Source organism: Phocoena sinus, chromosome 8 (genome assembly GCF_008692025.1).
Source record: "Phocoena sinus isolate mPhoSin1 chromosome 8, mPhoSin1.pri, whole genome shotgun sequence".
Classification (NCBI taxonomy): Eukaryota; Metazoa; Chordata; class Mammalia; order Artiodactyla; family Phocoenidae; genus Phocoena; species Phocoena sinus.
Genome location: NC_045770.1, coordinates 94,049,929 through 94,066,164, shown reverse-complemented (window position 1 = coordinate 94,066,164; position 16,236 = coordinate 94,049,929).

Here is a 16,236-nt window from a genome sequence, read left to right as displayed (position 1 = left end):
ATTTCCTTTTTTTTTTTTTTTTTCCCCCAGAAAGGGGAGGGAGGAAAAAAATATTTCCATTTCTAATTATTTAACAAAACCCAGACTGGAACACGTTAAAATATTGTTGTTGCAAAAAATCCGGCCAAGCCCCCTGCCCCCATTCCAGCCCAGGTGAGGGGGAGGGCGTGAGATATTGGGCAAGGGGGAGGGGGGGTTCAAGAGAGCGACCTCTCCCAACACGACCGAAGCCAGAACATTCAGACGTAAAATGACAGGCCAAGATGAACATAAAATATACCCTAACTGCACGCTAGCAGCCTATTTCTAGCAAAATGAGGATGTCTCAATCCCACCCCCAAAAGTTCTGAATGCTCAATAGGAACGGTGAAGCTCCTCCCCCCGTACCCTCCCCCAAACCCGTCTAGATGTTGTGTGTGGCCCACTTGCCCCGTGTGCCCTTTAATTGCTGCAGCCGCCCCCCCCCCCACTCCCTACCCATTCTGCAGAATATTGAGGGGAAAAACAAGAGGCGAGCCCCTCACTGACCGCCGGCTCCCACAACGTCGGGAGATTCCAGCCTCTGCAGGAAGAAGCAGAGGGGAGGGGAAGGGAGACTAGGGTGGAAGGAGGAGGGAGATCTCTTTCCTATGTTATCCCTCCTTCCCTCTTCCCTCTCTCCCTTTAGGCCCCCTCCGCCATCCAATGTATCCAAACTTTGAGGGGTTGCCCTTCTTCCCAGTGCAGCGCCACCCTTCCCCTCTCCTGTCTTCCTCCCCTCACCCCTCCCCCCGCTCCATCGTCCGAGAAGGGTTTGAGCAAAGAAACGTTCGGACCACCTCCCTCCCCCACGGTAGCCCCCGGTGGGGAAAAATTCAGTCTAAGAAGGATGCTGCAAACATTGCAAGAACTTGGGCCGGGGGGGTGGGGGGTGGGGAAAGTTGCCATATTTGTTCTTTGCCACCCTGGAATCGACGTGCTGGCGGGCGCGGGCGCACACGCGCACTCTTGTTCAGCTTGCCCAGAGAAAACATATCTAGACTGTCTCCAAGTCTCTGTCAGCCCAGCCCCTCCGCGCACCCATCACCCTCCGGCAGCTCTATTACCCACCCACCCTCCCACGGCATCCCCTCAGCTCGGCGACCGACAGACGCACGCACACACCCTCCGAGCGTCGGCGCGTCCGCCGCGCCAGAGGGGGCTCCACAGTCCGCGACCGCCGCCGCCGCGGCGCGGGCCACTGGGGAAAAAAAGTTCTACTCAGCCGACCGTTGAGCCTACCGACCGCCGGCCGACCTGTGCACCAAGCCCCTTCTCCTTACCTGGGTCCCGAAGGCCCTGGAGCGCGCCGGTCCGGTCCACACTGCAGCCAGCTTGAAGGAGCCCTCTCCAACCGGCCCGCTCCCTCCCGCCCTTCCCCGCCCCCCACGGGTGTTGGCCCAGCGGCAAAGCAGGCTCTTCCAGGTAAGTATATAAGTTACTGTACTGTGTGGGAGGGTCACGATCTTGGTAATTGCGGCTTTCCGAGCTTAACCCCTGCGTTCCTGCCTTCCTCCAACTTGTTGAGGACTCGTCGGGTAGCGGGAGAGCGAGCGAGCGCGCCGGCCGGGAGGGGGCGGAGAGAGGTGCACCGGGCCGAGAGGGGAGGGCCAGACAGCGAGCGGCGGAGTTCAAAAGTCCCCCTGGCCGCGGTTTTCATTGGATAGGTCTTTTCCCCCCACCTCCGTCCCCAGTGGCTTGCCTCCCCGCCCGCCCCGCCGTCTCCCTTGTAGGGGACGTCTCCAGGCGAAGTCACGATTCCTTCTCAGTTCGGAATGAACTGTGACTAGAGCCATGACGCAGCCAGCGCGCATTACTCACTTTTTGCAGTCACGACTTGGGAATCCGTGCTGGTTCCAACCAAAATTACACCGCTACCATTGAATTATTTAATAGGATCCAGTTCGAGGGTAAACTTGTGCTTTGTGCCAAGCTATGAGGAGGGGGGACGGGGGGCAGTGAGGACAAGGGGCGTCCTCCCTTCCCCCTTAATGACCCTTGGACCCCCGCTCCCACCACTCCACGTGTTGCAAATGTGTTATTGCGCTGCCATCCCTCCAACACCCCGCCCCCCAGCTCTTGCCTTTGCAAATGTGGCAGAATTTGTAAACACAACCACGCAACTTGTGGGGCTGAGAGGGGCGAGGCTTGGGAAAGGGAATGAGTGGGTCCGGGTGAATGACGAGGAGGCCGAGGGGTGGACCGAGAGGCTGCGAGCAGCTTTGGTTTGAGCTGAATTGTCAAGACAAAGTGTGGGTTGCAGTTACTTGTGTTATTCTCCGCAACATCAGTAACAGTCCTTGTTACTATTATGAGTTGATGAATACTCAGTCTCAGTCAGGGAATCTACCCAAAGAGGGACTGCTTCTGAAGTAAAAATAACTCAATCCCTACCTCGCACCTCAGGACTGCGCCTCGGGTGCCCTGACTGCGGGGTCAGGTCACTAAAGCCATAGGCTGTTAGCGGACTAGGATGGGGCAGAAGGAGCAGAGAGTACTGGGCTCTCCTCTTTCGCTTGAAGGCTACCCCCCGCAGATACTCACCTCACCGTCCTTTTTTTTTTTTAGTTACTATTACAGGTATATAGAAAATATCCCTGCATGTGCACAAGCTTACTGCAGCTCTACAAGACTGCCTCATTCCCCCCCTCCCACTGTCTACAGCCCACACTTCTGGGCGAATTTGAGGGTGCATTTTTATTATTTCTCCCCGAGGAGTTAATCAGCATGAATGTCTTTGTGTGCGCGCGTGATGTTCATCCCCCCTCTGGCCTCTGATAACCTTCCTCCCTCATCACCTGTCTGGCTACAGGTTTGGCCAAAGTATCGGGAGCTGACTGCAATGAGTCTCACTCTGGGTCAGCCCCATAGCCCCAGGGAGTTGATGGGCTCTCCAATAACATTTGGGAACTTGGAGAAGAACCCCCCCCTCCCCAGTTTCCTTTAGAGCCGGTTTTCAGAAACCCTTTGGCTTGTGGCTTTACGGCGCCGTGCGATGTTCCCAAGCCTGGATTTTCTGCGCATCGCACCAGCAACTCCTGTGTTTTGGCTTCTAATTCGTTCGTTCCACCAACTCATTTGGGGCTCCCATGACTAGGACGCGAAGGAGGGGGAATAGTAAGAAAAATGCCATAACGCACAGACACATCCTTACACACCTCCCGGGAACTGCAGAATGTGGGAACGTGGGGGCATGAAGTGGCAGCTACGAGGGTCCGAATAAAGTAACCTATAGCCTCTTATTTTGAAAGTAACCATCACTGGAGAGAAATCTTTCAAACCCACTGGCGGGAAGGTGCGGGCGCCTGGGAATGGAGACCCAGATAGTGCCTGGCCTCTGCGGAGAAAGCCGGTGAACCACCGGCTTGCGGTTCCTGGAGCGCTGGGCCTTGGCTCATCCTCGAATCTAACACTTTGCTCCCCCTCCTTTAAATTTTTTTTCCTTTCCTTCCCACTCACCCCTCCTTTTCCCCCAAAGCTCTCGCCGAAGTCACGACTATCCCCTTTGAACATCCTTAACCCTCTCCTCTCCGTATCCCTCTTCTGCATTCAGGGCGGGGCTGTCCGCAGCTGGCGCCAACCCCGCCCCCTGGCGCTCGGAGCTGAACTCGCCGAGGACCTAGGAATTTTTCAGCACCTGCCTTCCATGGACAGCTACCGCACCCTGGGCCAGCCGGGATCAGCCAGGGTCGCTGTCCTTGGGCTCCCGGACCGGAACGAGCAGGGAAGTTTGTCAAAGGAATAGGGATTTTTCCTTCTCTTTATCTCCCAGCCCCATCCATGCAATTTTAATCTATATCGTATCGTCTCCATTAATCTCGCAGAGAGATGGCCCATTAAGTCGTATCTGGACACCCTTTAAGACAGAGAAAATGGGGAGGGGAGGGGGGCAGTCGAGAGAACCGGGCTCAACAGCGCCGACCCATAAAGAGAGAGGGAGTTGCAGCTATTGATTCAGAGATTGGTCAGGGTGATTCCCGGCTCAGCAAGAATTTCCCCTTTCAGTTCCTTTTCATGCAGCCCCAAATTCATTATGCACAAACACAGCTATACCCCTCACCCCCTACTCAGTCCCACCCTTCTCTTTAGAAAGGGGTGAAAGGCAGCCAAAAAAGAACCCCAGAGCATGCACAAAGTCAGCCTCAGCTAATACTCACAGTCTGCGGCATGCACATGACAAAATATTACTTACCCAAACGGGAACTCCTTAAGAGAGAGAAAGAGAAACATAGGGGGAGGGAAGAGAAAGTGGAGAGAGAGAGGGAGACAGGAGAGAGGAGAGGAAAAATCCAACAATTAATTTCCAGACATAGTTGGGGGCGGGTGGGGGGGAATGCGGCGATGTCCAGGTTTTCTTCCACCCGCGCTGGCTTTTTATCCCAGTGCAGCCCTCGGTCTATTTCTGGAACACGATCAAACACTGATGCTATTTTTAGCAAGTACTGAAAAAACCTCCACACACAAAGGCACTTCGCTAGAACGTTACGTCCAAAACATTAAATGTGCATTAAGCGCCCCCTCCCCTCTTCAGCACCCGCTTGCATTGCTGCAGATGATGTTTTTCAAAGCAGAAAAATACTCAAATGTTGCTTATATTCTCCCTCCCTCCCATTAACTCCCATCTGCCTCTGCCTGTTGCAAGCTCCTCGCTGTCTCCCTGAGCAGAAGGCTTTGGAGTGGATGTATTCTTTTAGAGCTGCATGTCTCCATTGACCAGATTCCCTACATGCTGGGGAAAGGGGAGGGGGGGAGGTGCTTAGGCCCCTTCCCCAGAGGAGCGTCCCAAGAAAGCTCCAGGGTCTAACGCTGTCCACGCTGGAGATTCCCAAATGAGGAAAGAAAATAAAAATTCCTCCATACCCTTCCCACATTTCCCACCCATGCTTTGCAAAATCGCGCTGTTTGCAACACACCGCCTTTGGAAATGTATATTTTGAAGGCTGCGTGTGTGTGTGTGTGTGTGTGTGTGTGTGTGTGTATGTATGTGTGTTGCGTTCTAGTAATTCACTACGAAGGGGTTGGAGAAAATAGACTCATGAAGGCAGCGCGGAGCAGCCGCCTTGAGTCTCCTTTGCCAGTCTGCGTCAGTCATCAGCTACTGACGTCACGTGCAGATTCTCCCCTTTGGTGGGTCTGGTTCAGCCGAGAAGAGGCTTCTGCTCGGAGACAGCGCTTTGTGCTCGGCGCAGCCACTGAGCAAGCGAGGCGGGCGCCACCCGAGGCTTGGGCTGGGCAGCTGCAGAGGAGGCTGCAGCCTGGTGTGCACCAGGCGTGCGGGGCCCCGAGGGTTTGCCCAGCAGGACAGCCCCCTCCCCAAACGCCCGGCGCAAACTCGGCTCGGCACAGACGTGGAGCGAGCGTCCTTTCCCCGCCCTTTCGCAGCTGGCCGCTGTAGCGGAGACAGCTATGACTATAACTCGGATTAATTCTGTGTTTGTCGGGCAGATAGCCCCGGCTCCTCGAGTGACGCAAGTAACAGATTCTAAGTCTCCCGCTCTCTCTCCTGCTCCCTTTTTCTCCCTCCCTCCTTCTTTTCCCTCTTCTGTTTCCTGCGCCCACGCATCCTGCTCGGTCGCCCACGGAATCAGACAGCTACAGCTTCCCAGAGAGCAACCATCCAAGTTACAGACAGACAGACTCCCAGAGCAGGAAAAAATAAACGTGCAATTAAACACACACATACACACAGCCTTTTGCAAATGGCCAGCAGCGTTTAGGGGCTCCCCTGTGTGGGGGAGGGGAAAGCTGATTCACAAATCCACCGGCCTCCAGTCAGTGCTCCAGGCAGGGCGGGGGGAGCGGAGAGCGGACGGAGAGACGACGGACAGGGAGGGCTTGCTGCTGCAGCTTTGCCCTCGCGCCACCACCCGGAAAGGAAACCCACCTCTATAAATGCCCAGATGGCAGGGTATTAGCGAATAAACAACTTTTGTTGAAAGGTAGACGGAGAAAATTGAACAAAGACTGCAAAGGCTTAGTCTCTAGCGACATTATCAGGACTTTTTAAGACTAGGTGACGCTTTACCCTTTCTACCTCTCACAGACCAGGGGATCTTCTATTTTTCTTCTTAAAATAATGCCCCTGAAAAATGAGCTGAATGGATTAGTGCTATTTTTAAACCAGTTTGAAAGGAGCTTGTTTCATGAGAGTGACGAAGTGTGTGTATATGTGTGTGTGTGTGTCTGTCTGTCTCAGTGTGTGTTGTATCTGAATCTGAGATTTTCAGCAGAAGACATGCCACATCTCAGCATGACAGAGGGTTTATTGATTGGGGATGTGATGGAGGTGGGAAGAATTCTTGCAGATTGGAAGGTTTGAACAAAATCACATACACAGATCACCCTCCCCAAACATACACAGCATCCCAGATCCACTTCGCATAACTTCTGCCTCGAGAAGTGGGAAAACCGGAAAGCAGAGAGCTATTTACATGGTGCCCTCATGCCCGGTCCATCTCCTTTATCAACGTTCCCTGTCAATGATCTTCCTTATGCCAATAAACAATTTTCCAGAGGTTACCGCTAGGATTTGGGGCACAAGGCCTGGGAGAGAGTGGTCATGGGGCTGACCTTTAATCAGTGTGATCTTAGAGATTTTGGTTTAAGCTTAAGCCCGTCCTGTATGCTCAACTCCTGTCTGTGACTTAAGCTTTGCCTACAAGAGGGAGACAGAGGACGGCTGCTCCGCACGGAGGACACCCTCTGGCAGCCCATCAGCAGCTGTTTATTTTTAGTTCCATGAATGCATGTATGTATGCACATGAGAATGTCGCTGCAGTGGGGAGGTGGGCAGTCAGAAGAAACATCAATGAGACGGAGTCTGCTGGGGTTCTTGCACTGAACGTGGCTTATCACATGGGATCATCAGATGTGGCCGGATGGACAGGAAAGCTTCCCCATCACGTGTTTCAGTGAAGTCTTGTTGGATGAATGAAAGTGTCAGGCCAAGTATGTTTTTAAAGGCACAGAGTAGGTATGTTTTTAGAGATATGAGCATAAACTCATGTGACCATACATTTTCTATGTAGACTACATAAACTATACAGAGAAGAGACACTTTAGCATTGTGTGACCTGCTTTCTGTTTCTATGCTTTGTATGGTGGTTGGGTGCTATGGTGTCTGATGTCGAGGCCAAGGCAGCCTCATTCAAGATCACTTTGGGGGCCCCTAACAGCTTTCGGCAAACCCTGTATGTAACCCTAACAAAAGAGGCAGAGTTGGAAATAGAAGAAATGTGCTCAGACCCTGCATCTCAAAACTTTTGAGAGCAGCAGCCAAAATTACACTAATCCAGCTTTGGCGAACTGCTGGACTCAATGTCTGTGCTCCTTCCCACGTGCCCCCAGAAGGGGACCCCCTCTTTCCTGTCCCTGTCTTGCTACTCTAATCAAGCTGACTGGTTACACTGGGGGCCAGGGGGTGCCTAGGAGGCTCAGCAGAAATATTTACCGAGAGTTAGTCCTCCAAGGACAGCATCTGCAGTTTCCCTACACATCAGTCAGGTCTTTTGGTATAGGCCTGGACTGGAGCTGGTGACCTTGGCTTTTCAAGCTGTCCCGCCAGCCTTTGCTAAGGGTTGTGGTGCCCAATTCCTGTCTGAGCAACCAAACTAAGGACCCAGGGAATTAATAGACTGACATGGAACCTGTCCAAGATGCAAACCGCCTTCTGTACTGCCAACCCATCCCTGGGCACCCCAAGCATGAGAAGGACTCATTTCCCCTAATGCTCTCCCAGAGGACCTATGGGGTAGGCTGCTGTCAGAAAGCCCTTGAAAAGAACTGAGTCTCCTCTCTTTCAGGGTCAGAGAAGGCAAGAAATGTCCCGCCTGTGTCTCTTGTCTCCTCTCTGAGCACCAAGAAAAATGCCAGTAGGTAAAGTACTGGGTTTGCAAGAGGAAAAAAAAAAAAAAAAATCCAGCTCTCAGGAAATCAACCAAGGGGAGACTATCAGGGAAGACGTCCAAGAAAGAGATTCCTCTTGGCCTAAAGATGTCTCCATCAGGGAACAGAACTATTTTGGCCTAAGTAAGGGACAGGGTAGGGGGAGAATAAACCAATAGTTTTTGAGCACCTATATGTTCCAGACACTATGCTGGATACTTTTACATGAATGATCTTATACTTAAAGGGCAATTTTATGGCTATCGTTATAGGAATGTTACCTACCCCATTAGGTTGTTGAGCACATAAATCACTCCCAGAATATTAGTTGTTTTTTTTTTTTTTTTCCATTTTAAAGCTAAGGAAATGGAAAGCAGACGATTTAAGCGACTTGTGCAAAAGTCTTAGAGCTTGAAGTTGTAGAATTAGGGATCTCTCTGATCGTATTCATATTTGTATGGCTCCTATACTCATGCTCCCATCACTCTGTCATGTGGCTTCTATTCCAATATCTGGTCTTTTATGCACCAGTTCTAGGCTCCATCGTTAGGAATTAGAGATGCCTAGGACTTTCTCAGCAGTGACCTAAATAATGAAATTGATTTATTCCTCCAATATGACACCCCCTCCCACCCTGGCGAGGCTCTCTGCCTATGAAAAGAGACTCCCCACTCTCTACCAGCAAAAGCCCCAGCCCGTTCAGCCTCACCGAAACTCAAGGGATTTGTCTGAAGCCAGCCTGTGTGAAGTAGAGATGCAATGAACTTTCTGTCCATCTAGGCCGCTACACCCAACCCTGTTTCCCCCCTCCACTGAGGAAGCCCCATGGGTGGTACCAGGAAGGAGTTAGGAACTCCCCGGACCAGTCTCCCAAGAAAGCTGTTTGAAGGTGAGAACAGCAGTAAATCTGCATTTGGATTGGCTAGTCATCCGGGTCCTCCTTCACACCTTTAGAAACCAGCATCCCTGATCATTTTCCTGATTCTGAAAACCTCAGAGGCCAAGCCATTAGCACCGTGGGGGAGATAAGCCACAGCATGCATAATACAAGCTAGTCCACCATCCCCTTCCTCTGTTAAGTACACGTTTCATCACTTACCCTGATCAAGAGGTACATTTGGTCTTGGAAAACACTTCTTACAAGCCAGCACATTGGGAGGTTTGAGGGTGATATTTTTAAGGATCACTTGCATGCTGAAAGAAAGTGACTAGAATTCCAGCCCCTCCCTTTCCTTTTGTTGCCATCAGCACTCAAAAGTCTCAACTCTCTATCTACCTGAAAGCCATGGCAGTGTTCAATATCAGAACAGTTAAGACAATATCTGCTCTTTGCTCTTTCAAATGCCCTCCTCCCCACCCTACGCCACTCTAACTGCTTGGAGAACCAGATGATAGGTTTTCCCCTGTCTCACCGGATGAAAAGCACGTTTGGGAGAATGGGGACCTAGAGGGTCACCCAAGAGTATCTAGAGTGGGTTACATGGTGAGGATCTAAGCAAAGACAAGGAAACCAGAGCAAGCACATGATAGGGGGCTGAGGCTGAAGCAGTTGGGTGGGGTGGGGCTCGGGATACCGGAGTGCTTTAGTTTAGCAGAGGCTAAATAGAAAAGGATCAGAGCTTTGGATCACGGGGAGAAAAGAATCATGTGAGGGGTGCTTCAAGATAGCTGCGTGAGTCTGGCTTTAATCTTGTGGTGGGTGGACCACCCACCTGAATTCAGTGGGCAGAGAGACCTCAATCACAGATTCATTTCGGGGGTGGGGGGTGTCTAGTGGATCTGAATTAGCTGAACTTTTTATCCTTTCACTATTAAAGCAGCCTTAAATTAGCTGCTGGTCTGCTAGACTTGGATCGCTATATCTGATAGTCCAACGGTAAAAAATGGGTATTGCATCTCTAATTCCTTGTCCAATAAATACAGGCAGTAGAACAGTGGAAGAATGGACTAACATGTCTGCTGATTGGCCAGTTTTTTTGTACTTATTGGCAAGGCTATGAGTTAAGTAATGAATTGAGTCTGAATCTTTTCATGAGAAGAGAGACCTTCAGCTCACATGTGAAAACCTGGCCTCTTCCATTGGTTCTAGCTTACCCCTAAAAGTGGAAATAAAAGTAGGGAAGAGAAAATATACTTTCTAGGTATAGTGGGTTTTCCAAGAACCACGCTTTTTGAAGTGATTGTGAGATAGGGAGCACTCTGACCTCAACAAATTCTGATTGGGTTACTCCTGGGGGTGTGTTTTGTTTTGTAGTCCAGATTAACATTGTGAGGCTGGACCGACGTCTGTGTCAGGGCTGGGATCCCCAAAGGGCATTCAGGTCAAAAGGAAGCAATAAATGACAAATCTTAACAAGCCTAGCAGGGTAGATCTATTTCATGAGCACTGGGTTTCTGAGATCATTACCAATCATCCTAGACAGGGCTGGCAAATGTCACTTACCTCACCATACAGGAACCTGTGGCTCAGAACCCATGAAGAAAAGCCTTGGATCTCAAATGAAAATGTCTAGAGTGAAGCCATAGCAATGTGGTAGGATGAAATGCAAATTTAACTGGAGAAAAAAAAAATCTAGATGATTCCATCCTGTATTCAGGGGGCAATCCAATTCTGAGGATCTCTTTCTCTCCTCCTTACCCCGCATATTCTCAATCAGTCCTAAGTAAGCTCTTTCACTATATATGACTAGGATTAAGGGTTTTCTGGTCTCTCCATCTGGTTTCAATTACATCACTCTCAGATACCTTGGGTACCTTCATTGAGTGTGACTGCTCTGGTAGAGAGTCTTGAAGCTTCATTTCGGAAGAGGTAGGATTTGCTGTGGCTTTCCTGACCTGGGGGCTGAGTGCTGGGCTGATTCTGGCATGAGGCAGAGGGAGGAGAGAGGGAAACTAATGTCAGGCATCTGGGTATAACTCAGAGAGGAACTTGCCAAAGAGAGAGCAAAGCCACTGCCCCTGTGAGGGGCACCTCAGAGAAACAGCTGGGTGGGCAGTGAATGGAGGAAGGATGGTGATCAGGAAAGGGTGATGATGGCGAGGGTTGATAGGAAGGTGAATGCGAGCAGCAACACTGCAGAAAGCACGAGGCAAAGGATGAGGTGTGTCCTGGGTGTTTGAGGACTGCTTTGAAAACTCATCTGGTCTCCTCTTGGTCGCTGGCGCTCCTACAACAGCAAGAATGAAAGGGAAAGGGTGTCAGCAATCTACATTCCATCACTCACAGCTCCCTGTGAGCGAGCACTCAGTTCCAGGCTCTCCCCTCCTCTCCTTCGGTGGTATCCTTTTAGTTTCTCAGATCATGGCAGGGACACAAGGGCCAGATGCTCAAGGCTACAGTTAGGTAAAGGGATGCTCAGCCTTACCAGCAGGTGGCCAAATAGTTCACTCCAAATTGGCAGATCTGAACCAACTATTCACCAAGAAGTCACATTTCTGGCAAAGCACAGTTTGTGATATTAACAGGTCAAATCAGAGAGAGATGCTTCCATTGGTAGCTGAGGGCCAGGAGGTTACATTATGGACAAATGGGTTTAACCCAACCACCCTGTTTAAGACAGGGACAGCCCAATTGCTCAGGAGGTGCTGCAGAAAGCCTGCTCTTGTATCTTCTGTGTTTTTATCATCAGGTACCATTCTGATCCCATTATGACATCACTCTGCCTATAGGGAAAGGAGTAGCTAGTAGGACGTCTTGGGACAGGGGTGGGGAAGTAGGTAATATCCCTTGTGACCGCTGTCCCACTGTGTAGATTTAGAGACACCGAAGTGAAACTGGAAACCATCACCCAGCCCAAAGAGAAATGGGAATCCTATGACTTACCCGTATCTCAAATCCCCGGGAAGAACCAATGTGGAAGAATGTTTTTAAGGTTCTCCTGCATGAAGTGAAAAGGATTACACCTTTGCATGGTACAGGAGAGTTGAAATAATATGTGGGATTCTTCCAGGGACCTAGATACCTTTAAAATGTGGGCTGGTGAGAGACCAACTTTACAAAGGTAAGTGGCTTGTGTAATTCCCAATTCTCAAATGACTTTGTATCAAGGGAGCTCAATTATGAACCAACCTGAAACAGGGAAAGGAGTGACTCAGGACAAGATCTGTGTGTAAATCAAGGAGGTGTTTTCACAGTCTTTATTATCTGTGGTTAAAAAGCCCAACTGAGACCTCAATTTCAACCAACACCAACCATAAAGTCAGAACTTAAGCTGGGAGTAAAGATTCTGGTCTTGACTCTGCCATTTGCTCCTAACCGAAATCTGGCCACAGCACTCAGTATTTTAAATCCTCAACTTACAAAATGTGCGTACTGCTACCTGCCCTACCTACCTCATAGGATTTTATTTTTAAGAACATAGGTGTGAACATGTTCCACAAATTAAAATGGCCTCATCTCCATAATGGAAATTCTTCTTAGGCACTGTGGCAGTTACTCTGTTTTCTTCAGTCTGGGCTTCAGAGAGCACAGATTGGACAAGCATTGCTATGTAAGTAATTGCCTTATGTACTGAATTAAAAAAAAAACAGGATTGAAATGCTCTAGGATCCAGGAAGTTTATGGAGAAATCTTAGAACCAGATACGACCTATTTAAGTTAGGTGATAAGAACACATTTCACTTCCAATTTCATGTTGTCCCTTGGTCCTTGCTTCTCTTGAGTTCTCTCTCTCTCTCTCTCTCAGGAAAATTCTAAGGACCATGAAGGTCACTGAGGTTCGGGCATCTGCTAGTCTCTGGTGATGCCAGGAACTTATTTAATCTCCCCAGGTCTTGGCTTCATGCAGTTGTAGTATTTAATCAGATCAGGCAAGTAAGATGTTTAGCACTGTGCTGGCACCCAGTAAATGTTACATGAAATTATGAAGGAGGCAGAAGAAACCAGTCTTTGGAGTTTCATGTCCCTTGATGACTCAGGACATCTTATTTTCTCCTTGGTTCAAGACACCGAGAAGCTGAGATGCCTCAATTTGCTACCCACAGGCCAGGGCAGAATGACTGCTATGGAATTTCTATCAAAGAGCCAGTAGAGGGAGCTCCTCAGTAAAACTACTCTGGTCTACGTTTCCTTCATTTCTGTATAAGATAAATCTCTGCCCAGAGGCCCGGGACTTTTTCTCTACCAGAAATCTTTTACTTAGAGAAAACTGGAGCCCTCATCAAAAGACCTGGACCCAGTCCTGCTTTCAGAGAACCCAGGGGTTCTTGTACTTTAGAGACAGCTTGAGTCCCATGCCAAGGTTCAGCTCTTGGGCTACGGTGGCAAGTTGGAATAGAAAGTTCCTATTGGGGCTGGATCCAGAAGATGTGGGCCTGAGACTTTTGAAGCTAACGCTTCTCTGGCCCGTGGAATTTTGAGTATGCTCTAGCTTTAATAACCATCCTCTCCCTACAAAAATCTAGACTCAGTCCCTAAAAGACCTTGTTACAAATTTGTTATAAGGCAGTCGTGGAACCTGGATGCTGTGAAGCAGCAGAGTGAAGGGAATAGTCCTTGTGTGCTCTGAAGAACGTTTAAATGCAAGCATCTGCGAAACTCAATGATGGCCATGAAATCCTTCTCAGATAAAAGACCTAAGATGGCTGCCAAGAGGTGGCAAGACAGGCTCTACTGAGGCTCTGAGCCTCAGTTTTTCCACAGTTCCTTCTCTGCTCAGATTCCTCAGGTCGACCGGGGGGCCCACTATCAGGGGACAAACTTTTTTTCCCCACACTTATTTTCTGGTTCACAGTTAATCAGTGTCATAGTCGGAGCCCCAAGAGACGGTGGGAGATCTTTCCAGTCTGTCTTACAATTAACATTCGCTCACAGTCTGGTTTTGATTAGCAGTGGCCTCCTTTCTTTTAGGGTACCCAAGGGGCTCTGTGCCTCACCTACTTACAGGATGATGCATAGCTCAGGAGGGGCCCAGAATAAGATGAAGGCTTGCCATTCAGGGAGCTTAAGAACATGCGAGCGCTATTCTCCCTCCCCCTGCTGGTACGGTATCAAGAGTAACAACAGCTGAGGTTTACTGAGTATTGACAAGCCTCAGGTGCTGTGCTAAGAGGTATGTATACATTATCCCATGTAGTCCTTGCAGTAACTCAGTGAAATAGTTCCTTTACAATTTCCATTTTCAAGTTGAAAAGCTGGGCCTTGGCGAGGCTAATAACCTGGCCTAAGCCAGTGTATTAGCTGTATTCTGAAATACAGAGCAACCCCTCTTTGAGCCCTAGCCAGATTCTCCAGAACAGACAATAGTGGAGTTCCCTTCAGCCTCAGGGGCTGTTTCCAAGGGTAAGAGGAGCCTGGGCAGTGGCCCACACCTTGTTAAGTCCCACCCAGGCCCAATGGAAACATCTGATGTTCCTTGTCATTCCATTGTCTCATTTCCATAGGATAAGTGCAACCTGCCTTGGGAGGAAAAAATTACCACCATGATGAAACTCTTTACCTCCTTTTCTGTCTCTAAGATTATCCCTCTAACACCTGGCCAAGCCACCGAGAACAAAAGGGACTCATTATATCTTTGGAAATTTCATTGGATTCAGAATCTGGGGATGAGCTGGAAGACTGATAGCTGGGGACCTAATTCAAGAGTAGAATTCTTTAGGCCCTATGCTAGAAAAGAAAAGACTCTTTGGGAACTGCCACTAAGAATAATCTGGGGGCCAAGGGTAGGTAATGGGTGTTAGCAGCAGCTCTCAAGCTATGACTCCATCTACCCTGATTTGTAACTTTGCTTGGCTCTGTTCACCCAACTCTGGCTAAGGGTCAGTGTGGCTCCTTTGACATAGGGGCTTGGACCAGGTAGGAAAAGCAGAGGCTGTACAGCTAACATCAGAGGAGGCACTTCTCCTTAATCATAGATGACGAAGGCCCTGCCTTCAATCACTCCATGAGCTTAACTCTCCTACTACCCTCCACTCCTGAAGTCAACAGAGGGAAGCTGTCCAGTGAGAAGGTAGGTTTCTGATGACCAGAAGGAGAAAAGCCGATACTGCCTTGAAGAGCCTGAGAACCACGGGCTACAGGAAGAAGGCCCAAGCTTGTCCCAGGTCCCTCCTACCCTGTCTTCTCATCCCCTCGTCTCTAGGGCTGACACCAAATGTTTTGACTCACGGAATAACTTGCTGCTCTGGGCCAACAGTATTAGCAAATTGGTTCCGATGGGTTTGAAAAATGTTCAGTTACAAATGAAGACAAAACTTTGGTCTGGATTGTAACGGGAGCATTACTAATGTTTTGACCGTATCTGGAGGTCATGCATATGAAGAGTTCATTCTGATTAGGGATTTGTGGCCCAGTTCACTTAAACACGCAGACACCGAGCCCTCAGCAAGGGACCAGCTTTCATCGTGCTGCAGCTTGCTTCCTCTGCATCCTGGTTAGAGCCCTCCAGCGCCAAACGGGTTACAGGGTATTTATGTTTTCCTTGAAATCCCCTTCAAATGCATGACAGTCTCCCAAGGGACCCAAAGGGGTGGGGTATTAGGGACAGAGATGCCTTGAGAAAGGGGGAAACACTAATAACAATAGAAAGCATTCACTGAACACCTGTTATACACCAGGCAGTGTCCTAAAGCACTTCGCACATCTTCATTTACTTCTCGTAGTAACCCTAGGAGGGGGTACTAGTATTATTCCCATCTTATAGATGAGGAAACAGGGAGGTGATCGAACTTGTCCAAGGTCTCAGTCTATTAAATAGGCAGGATTTTCATCCAGGCTATTTGGCTCATGCTCTGAGCCCTGTGCTAGATTCTCTCCTCTTAATGGAAGGATCTCCAAGGTGCTGGCAGGGGACTGGGCATGTATAGATCCCAAATGAAAAGGGATCCACATTCAGTCTGGTGTTATATTTGCTGTGGATAGTCTGCGGAAGGCCAGACATCACAGGGACTAATGGGCCCAGAGAAACCTGTTGCCTGAGGCCTGAGGAACTCCTGATCCCTCCATTCCAGGGCCATAGAAGAAGACTGTGATAACAGTACCTTTAACACAAACATGCCCACTCCTCCAAACACCCGAGGAGCTCCTTAAGGAAAAGAATTATTCAACTTGCTCTGAGCGACAGTCATGAGATTGCATAAATTATAGAGCGGGTGGACTCTGACCCCTTGTTTTAGAGATGAGGTCAAAAGAGGCCAAGTGAATTACCGACGTCCACTAGGTTAAGCAGCAGAGCCTGGGCTAGAACCGAACTGACTCCTGGTTCAGTCAGGCTTTCTGATCACAGCGTGTCAGATAAAAGTATACAGTGAAAAAAAAAAAAAAAAAAAAAAAAAAAAAAGTATACAGTGGTTGCTGATGAAGGAGGCTACTAGTACTCAAGACCCCACCTTCTAGAA